This window comes from Mercenaria mercenaria, chromosome 15, assembly GCF_021730395.1.
Source record: "Mercenaria mercenaria strain notata chromosome 15, MADL_Memer_1, whole genome shotgun sequence".
NCBI classification, from domain to species: Eukaryota; Metazoa; Mollusca; class Bivalvia; order Venerida; family Veneridae; genus Mercenaria; species Mercenaria mercenaria.
In genome coordinates this window covers 53291744-53301005 of record NC_069375.1, presented here as the reverse complement: position 1 = coordinate 53301005, position 9262 = coordinate 53291744, and positions in this window count along the sequence as shown.

Sequence of the window (9262 nt, the reverse complement as noted above, 5' to 3'; positions counted from 1 at the left end):
GAGGTCAAGGTCAAACTGAGGTCAGGTGATGTCTGAAGATGAGGAATGGTCACAGGTTACATCTGCATTAGTATCAAGTCATTCTAGTAAGGGGTATTGATGCTAGACGAAACGGTCCCATTTGGTTAACCTTGTACGGATGGACGGACGGACAGGACAATCGGTAGATGCCGGGGGCATAAAAATTTGTGGATTGTAGCCAAACTTTACATATAATAGTGTATTTTATGATGTTACACCTGTGTACTAGAAATTATTTAAATCTGTCGCCTTTCATAAGTTATTGTTTGGAAACCACAAGTTTGGCAAATTTTAAGTTGGAAAGAGGCCATAACTACGTCAAAATATTTGTGGTTTGTAACCAAAGTCGAATTTGACCTGTATTTTATGATGTTACACCTGTGTACCAAAAAATATTTAAATCTGTGAAGCCTTTCACGAGTGATTATCCAGAAACCATGAAATCCAACTGACCGACCGACAAGCTCACTCTTATATACCCACCAAACTTTGTTTGTGGGGGTATAATTAGGCCAAAGCTCTCTAGGTATTGACTGGAAATCATTGTTTCCAAAAGATATACTTACCTGGGCATGTTTTACCTCCTGAAACAACAGTTTTAATACCGAGTGTCAAGAAAGGGAGCTACCAGTACAACTTTTCACATCATACCGAGGAGCAACTCGTGCATTCTGAGTGCACACTACCATTGAGCTATTAAGGCAGTACACAGACCAACCAACATTAGCAAACAAGAGGGTCATGATGACCAGATCACTCACCTGAGTAATATGAGCTACATGTTTCAAATGTCAAACTGATGCTAAAATATTAAGAAAGTAGGTCAATTCATGGTCAGTTTTAAGGTCTGTGTGCAAAACTGTACATGTCATCCAAATTTCAAGGCTGTAGTTTAAAAAACAAGGAAGTAAGTCAAGGTCATAGTCAAGTGACCCCTAATTACTTTGGGTCATCAGGTAATTATAATTATAAACAGTCTAGGAAATATGATCAGATAATTTTTTTAAAGTATTTTTTCCTATATAACTCTTATAAAAAAAAAAAAGTGACCCCGGTGCAGGCCTGGGTCATGATTTGAACAATCTTAGTAAAGACCACTAGAAAATGCCACATGTAAAATATCTAAGCTCTCTGCCTCTCAGTTTCAGAGAACCATATTTTTTTATGTTTTTCTTATAGTACAGAACTATGTAAATTCAAGGGACCAGGGGCGGGACCAATATTGACCCTGGGATCATAACTTGAATACCCTTGGTAAAAGTCCACTAGACAATGCCACATACCAAATATCTAAGCTCTAGGTCTTCCGGTTTCAGAGAAGATTTTTGAAATTCACAATAGTCATATAGGGGAAATAAGCCCCGTCCCCTAGCGGACATGTTTTTCAACGAAATAGAATGGCTTAAGCAATTTTGGTAGAAAGTCACCTAGAGATTATTTAACCGTAAACTTCAATGTCAGATACTGCCAATTGCTGCTAAATGTCTTCGTATCATCACAATTTGTAAAATATATTGTTCAAACTGGAGAAAAGTGTAATCGTATCCGGATATAATATTTTGGGTAAATATCGAGCTGTGTTATGAAATTTTAAGAAAAAAACTAAAAACAAACTGAAACTGGTAGACTATACTGTCAGTACATCAATCATTAGCCGACTCAGGCCATTCAGGCCTTTGATGTTGTATTTTCACTATATCTCAGTTATTACTAAATGGATTTGATTCAAACTTAAAATAGTTGTTCCACCACACCACCTACATCATGTGACATAAGGTGCTTAACTCTGACATAAATTTTTTATGAATTATGTCCCCTTTTACTTTAAATTTAAGGTTGATTTTGATGTATTTTCACTATATCTCAGTTATTACAAAATGGATTTGATTCAAACTTAAAATAGATGTTCCACCTCATCACCCTCATCATGTGACACAAGGTGCATAACTCTGACACCAATTTTTCATGAATTATGCCCCTTTTTACTTAGAATTTAAGGTTAATTTTTATGTATTTTCACTATATCTCAGTTACTACTGAATGGATTTGATTCAGACTTAAAATAGATGTTCCACCTCATCACCCACATCATGTGACACAAGGTGCATAACTCTGACACTAATTTTTCTTGAATTGTCTCCCTTTTACCTAGAATTTAAGGTTAATTTTGATGTATTTTCACTATATCTCATTCTGATTGGCTTAGAGCAAAGGGAAGTAACCTTTTTTTAACTTTTGTATGGAGTTTCTTCACCTTAAATTCCAGGAATTAGTCTATTTTTAGAAATCCTATTTTTAGATTTTCAATATTTTAGGTATTTTTCTAACTTTTTTATTATAAGTCCTATGTAAAAAGTAAATACATTTTTCTGTGGTAACATGGGTCGGTAAGACACTTTTTTGTATTCACTTTTAGTGTATCTCTAATATTAGAGATTTAATATATTTACTAGTATTACTATACTAGTATTATACTATTATTACTTACATGTGGAAGCCCAGGATGAAGTACTCCAAAGACTAAGTATTTTTAAGATTTCTTATGGTTGCCATTCTTCTGTGACAAGACCGTATGGTGGGGGTATGAGTCACTCCTGTGACAGTTCTAGTTGAAATTGGTGCTTTAGAAATAAAGAAATTGGACTAATAAAATAATAGTTATTTTCTTCAATCTTCTACTCGGTGATCTCCCTTATGTATAGGTAGATTCTGAAGTTGAAGGGATACTCCTGCATACTGTTTGACTTTTCTTAAAAAGACTGCCCCAGTCAAAATAAAAGTCATATTTGGAAAGTTATTGTTTTGTACTGGTAACAGGAAGAATTTGGTATGTTGGGTTGAAAGCAATTATTTCCTTCACCCTTTTTGCACACACATCTATTTCAACTGGATTTTTACTTGAAAATGCATATAATTCCACTTTAAGCTCTGTAGTTTGAATGAGGTGTTTCGCAGTTAAGCTCAGAAGGTAGAATAAGGTGTTTGACAGTTAAGCTCTGTAGTTAGAATAGGGGTATTTGGCAGTTAAGCTCAGAAGGTAGAATAAGGTGTTTGACAGTTAAGCTCTGTAGTTTGAATCCGGTTTTTGGCAGTTAAGCTCAGAAGGTAGAATAAGGTGTTTGACAGTTAAGCTCTGTAGTTAGAATCAGGGTATTTGGCAGTTAAGCTCAGAATGTAGAATAAGGTGTTTGACAGTTAAGCTCTGTAGTTAGAATCAGGGTATTTGGCAGTTAAGCTCAGAAGGCAGAATCGGGTGTTTGGCAGTGAAGCGCTGTAGTTAGAATCAGGTGTTTGGCACTCAAGCTCTGTAGTTAGAATCAGGTGTTTGGCACTCAAGCTCTGTAGTTAGAATCAGGTGTTTGGCAGTTAAGCTCTGTAGTTAAAATCAGGTGTTTGGCAGTTAAGCTCTATTGTTAGAATCCGGTTTTTGGCAGTTAAGCTCTGAAGTTAGAATCAGGTGTTTGGCAGTTAAGCTCTATTGTTAGAATCCGGTTTTTGGCAGTTAAGCTCTGAAGTTAGAATCAGGTGTTTGGCAGTTAAGCTCTATTGTTAGAATCCGGTTTTTGGCAGTTAAGCTCTGAAGTTAGAATCAGGTGTTTGACAGTTAAGCTTTGTAGTTAGAATCAGGTCTTTCGCAGTTAAGCTTTATTTAGAATCAGGGGTTTGGCAGTTAAGCTCAGAAGTTAAAATCAGATTTTGGCAGTTTACCTCGGTTGTTAGCCTGGCTGCATGGTTATTTTTTATATAAATATAAATAGGTAGAATCAGGTGTTTGACAGTTAAGCTCTGTTGTTAGAATCAGGTGTTTGGCAGTTAAGCTCAGAAGTTAAAATCAGATTTTGGCAGTTTACCTCGGTTGTTAGTCTGGCTGCATGGTTATTTTTATATAAATACTGGAAACATTTTATAAGAAAATTTTAAGCCTCCAAAATAGCACAACTTTATCTGATGGCTGAACCTGTGTTTGGGGCCAGGGGCAATAAAAAATGTCAATGTAGAAACAACCTGCTGGAGTTACTTCCCTCTTAATGAAGAAAATAAGAACAAACATAGGGACGGGAGCCAGTCTACTCGGTTGTTAGAATCAGATTTTTGGCAGTTTAGCTCAGTAAGTAAAATCGTGTCTTTGACTGTTTACCTCAGTAGTTAGAATCAGATTTTTGGCAGTTAAGCTCAGTAGATTAAATCAGCTTTTTGGCTGAGATTATCTAAATAGTAGAATCAGGTCTTTGTAAATTAAGCCAGGTCTTTGGCAGTTTAGCTCTAAAGGTAGAACTAGGTCTTTAACAGTTTAGCTCAGTAAGTGGAATCAGGTCTTCGGCAGATTAGCAAAAAAGGTAGAATCGGCCCATTGGCAGTTTGGCACAAGGGTAGAATCAGGTCTTTGGCGGTTTAGCTCAGAAAGTAGAATAGGATCTTTGACAGTTTAGCTCAGTGGTAAAAATAAGATTTTTGGAAGTTTAGCAAAAAGGTAGAATCATGTCTTTGTAAATTATGCTCGGTGGGTAAAATCAGGTCTTTAGCAGTTTAGCTCAGTAAATAGAACCAGATCTTTGGTTTATATCTTGGGCGAGGTGCTTGTTTTCCTGATGTTTTATTGAAACTTTTTGTAAAACGCATCTTCTTCAACCCCTTAATAGCCCAGCTGAGCCGAAGGCTCATGGTGAGCTATTAGGATCGATGAATGTCCGTCACAGAAATCGGCAGAAAAATCTCTTGACAAGAAGATAAAACTTTTATATTATTTGTTCCAGTCACGTTCAAATAGGTTGAACTGTATTGGGGACAAATCTACTATTATGACTGGTTCCCTGCTCTATGACTAGGTACCAAATGCTAAACATGGCTTCCAGAAAGTGTGTTTTCAACAAGAAATGGCTAATTTCTTATCCCTGGGTGATGGACATGGATGATAAAAGAAAAACTTGGTGCCGTTTGTGTGAAAGACATAAACATCAGCAGCATGGGGGAGACAGCGCTGAAATCTCATGCAAAGAGTGACAAACATTTAAAAATGCAGCAGTTTCATCCGGAACGAATTGTTGTTGCACTATTTTTAGCTCAACTGTCCTGTTTTGTGATTGTCCGTCGTCCGTCCATCGTCGTCTGTTTACGATTTCTTGTGAACAGGATATTTTGCAGTCAATTTTAATTAAAATTGCACACAACTTGTATTGGCGTACTGTATTGGCGTACTGTCTCGGTTCCTTTCGAAAACTGGCCAGACCCAGTCATTGGTTCCAGAGTTATGGCCCCTTGAAGGGCTTGTGAACATGATAGAGACCACATTTTGCAATCAATTTTAATCAAGCTTGTATTGGCATAATATCTCGGTTCTTTTCGAAAACTGACCAGATCCCATCATGTGTTCCAGAGTTATGCTGTTTTTGGCTTGAGAACACGATAGAGACCACATTTTGAAATTGATTATAATCAAACTTGCACACAACTTTTATTGGCATAAAATTTCGGTTCCTTTTGAAAGCCAGATCCCGTCATGGGTTCCAGAGTTATGGCCCCTTAAAAGGCCAAAATTGTCTATTTTTGGCTTGTGAACAGGATAGAGACCACATTTTGCAAACACTTGTATTGGCATAATATCTCGGTTCCTTTCGAAAACTGACAAGATCCCATCATTGGTTCAAGATTTATGGCCCCTTTAAGGGCCAATATTTGCTATTCTTGCTTTTGCAGCCATATAGAAACTTCATTTATGGTTTAATTTGATACAAACTTGCAAAATATTTTTAACAACAATAGATCTTGGATTCCATGATGAATCAGGCAGATCCAGTTATGGGTTTCAGAGTTACGACCCCTGAAAGAGCCAAAATTTGTTAATTTTACCTTGTGAACACAATAAAAGTGACATTTTACAATCTAGTTTAACCACCCTTACACACAATTTAAGTCACAATAATATCTCGGTTCCTTTAGATACCGGCTAGATTCGATCATGGGCTCTAAGAGTTACTGCCCCTAAAAGGGGCAAATTTTCTATATTGGTCCTTTCAGCCATATAAAGTTTTCATTTATGCTTTGATTTGATACAAACTTGCATAGAATGTTTATAGATGATCTTCAGGCCAAGTTCGAAACTTGGTCATGTGGGGTCAAAAACTAGGTAACCAGGTCAAATCAAAGGAAAAGCTTGTTAACACCCTGGAGGCCACATTTTTGACCCTGTTTTCATGAAACTTGGTCAGAATGTTTATCTTGATGATTCCTATGCCAAGTTTAAAACTGGGTTATGTGGGGAAACTAGGTCACCCAGTCAAATGAAAGGAACAGCTTGTTAACACTCTTTAGGCCACATTTATGACCCTAACTTCATAAAACTGGGTCAGAATTAGGGCTGGGACGATTTCAAAATTTTGAAACCAGTCATTTGCATGAAATCAAATTGAACCGGTCAATCGGCTGCCATATTGAAAATGCTCTTTTCTTTCCTGATGACCATATCGAGGTACTTCCAGCAGCTGACTTCATTAGGAACTTATGGATTTTATCGTTTGCAAGCAGTTTGATAATTAAAAGTCATATTTTGGTGTATTTCAATTTAAATATATCACGACGGGCAATCCAAGACTTGATTATGTTGATTGATGTGTTTTAACAGAAATGTACTGCTGGTCAAAGAAATATAAAAAGATAAAGTACGATTCGTGATGTTTATTGTTTAAAGAGTGATTAGCAGTTTTGCAAAACTGAAACTGGTTTCACCTAGTAATGGAATCGGATCCGAGTAATCGTCCCAGTCCAAGTCGGAATGTTCATCTTGATGATTTCTAGGCCAAGTTAGAAACTGGGTCATATGGGATCAAAAACTAGGTCACTACTCAAATCAAAGGAAAAGCTTGTTAACACTGTAGAGGCCACATTTATGACCCTGTCTTCATGAAACTTGGTCAGAATGATTATCTTGATGATTCAAAGGCCAAGTTTAACAGGTGAGCGATACAGGGTCATTACAGTAGCACTGGGACTGTGATCACTGAAGTGCCTCCTCCACCACGTGCATCTTCATGCAGTGACATGAACAATAACAGTGTACCTTCATTTGTACATTAAAATACTGTGTTGAAAAGTGAAATACTTTGGACATTGCATTAGTGTTGTAACGCATTGATAGGCACTGTAAGTGTTCTTTTGCCGCTGGTGAAAAGTGCTTTAAAATCAAAATAAAGTGCTTAAATTTTGCCACTCGAAGTCTGTATGAAGCCTAAGAGTTGTGGCCACTTTAAAGGCCAAAATTTGCTATTTTGGCTTTTGCAGCCATATGGAGACCATTTATGGTTGTATTTGATACAAACTCGCAAGATAACGACAATACATCTTAGATCCCATGATAAATCCGGCAGATCCAGTCATAGGTTCTGGAGTTACAGCCCCTATTTGACCCCTGAAAGAGCCAAAACTTGTTAATTGTGACACTGACCTACTGACCCCTAAAAACAAAAGGGGTCATCTTGACATACCAACACCAAGAACAATTAGAACTGTCACAGGAGTGACGAATAATACCCCACAATACGGCTTTGTCACAGAAGTATGGCAAATTTTAAGTTGGAAAGAGGCCATAACTACGACAAACAAGGAGCTGCGTTCAATAAACACTTGATGCCCCCGGTGGCATCCTTGTCGATACAAAGCAACCGAAGTCCAAAACAAGGTCAAGGTCAAACTGAGGTCAGGTGATGTTTGAAGATGAGGAATGGTCACAGGTTACATCTGTATTAGTATCAATTCATTCTTGTAAGCTGTATTGATGCTAGACGAAACGGTCCCATTTGGTTAACCAAGAGATGGCCCATATAAAGCAACCTAAGTCAAAAATGAGGTCAGGTGATGTCTGAAGATGAGGAATGGTCACAGGTTACATATGCATTAGTATCAAGTCATTCTAGTAAGGGGTATTGATGCTAGACGAAACGGTCCCATTTGGTTAACCTTGTACGGATGGACGGACGGACAGCACAATTGGTAGATGCCGGGGGCATAAAAATTTTTGGTTTGTAGCCAAACTTTACATATGATAGTGTATTTTATGATGTTACACCTGTGTACCAGAAATTATTTAAATCTGTCGCCTTTCATAAGTTATTGTTTGGAAACCACAAGTTTGGCAAATTTTAAGTTGGAAAGAGGCCATAACTACGTCAAAATATTTGTGGTTTGTAACCAAAGTCGAATTTGACCTATATTTTATGATGTTACACCTGTGTACCAAAAAATATTTAAATCTGTGAAGCCTTTCACGAGTGATTATCCAGAAACCATGAAATCCAACTGACCGACCGACAAGCTCACTCTTATATACCCACCAAACTTTGTTTGTGGGGGTATAATTAGGCCAAAGCTCTCTAGGTATTGACTGGAAATCATTGTTTCCAAAAGATATACTTACCTGGGCTTGTTTTACCTCCTGAAACAACAGTTTTAATACCGAGTGTCAAGAAAGGGAAGTACAACTTTTCACATCATACCGAGGAGCAACTCGTGCATTCTGAGTGCACACTACCATTGAGCTATTAAGGCAGTACACAGACCAACCAACATTAGCAAACAAGAGGGTCATGATGACCAGATCACTCACCTGAGTAATATGAGCTACATGTTTCAAATGTCAAACTGATGCTAAAATATTAAGAAAGTAGGTCAATTCATGGTCAGTTTTAAGGTCTGTGTGCAAAACTGTACATGTCATCCAAATTTCAAGGCTGTAGTTTAAAAAACAAGGAAGTAGGTCAAGGTCATAGTCAAGTGACCCCTAATTACTTTAGGTCATCAGGTAATTATAATTATAAACAGTCTAGGAAATATGATCAGATAATTTTTTTAAAGTATTTTTTCCTATATAACTCTTATAAAAAAAAAAGTGACCCCGGTGCAGGCCTGGGTCATGATTTGAACAATCTTAGTAAAGACCACTAGAAAATGCCACGTAAAATATCTAAGCTCTCTGCCTCTCAGTTTCAGAGAACAATATTTTTTTGTTTTTCTTATAGTACAGAACTATGTAAATTCAAGGGACCACGGGGCGGGACCAATATTGACCCTGGGATCATAACTTGAATACCCTTGGTAAAAGTCCACTAGACAATGCCACATACCAAATATCTAAGCTCTAGGTCTTCCGGTTTCAGAGAAGATTTTTGAAATTCACAATAGTCATATAGGGGAAATAAGCCCCGTCCCCTAGCGGACATGTTTTTCAACGAAACAGAATGGCTTAAGCAAT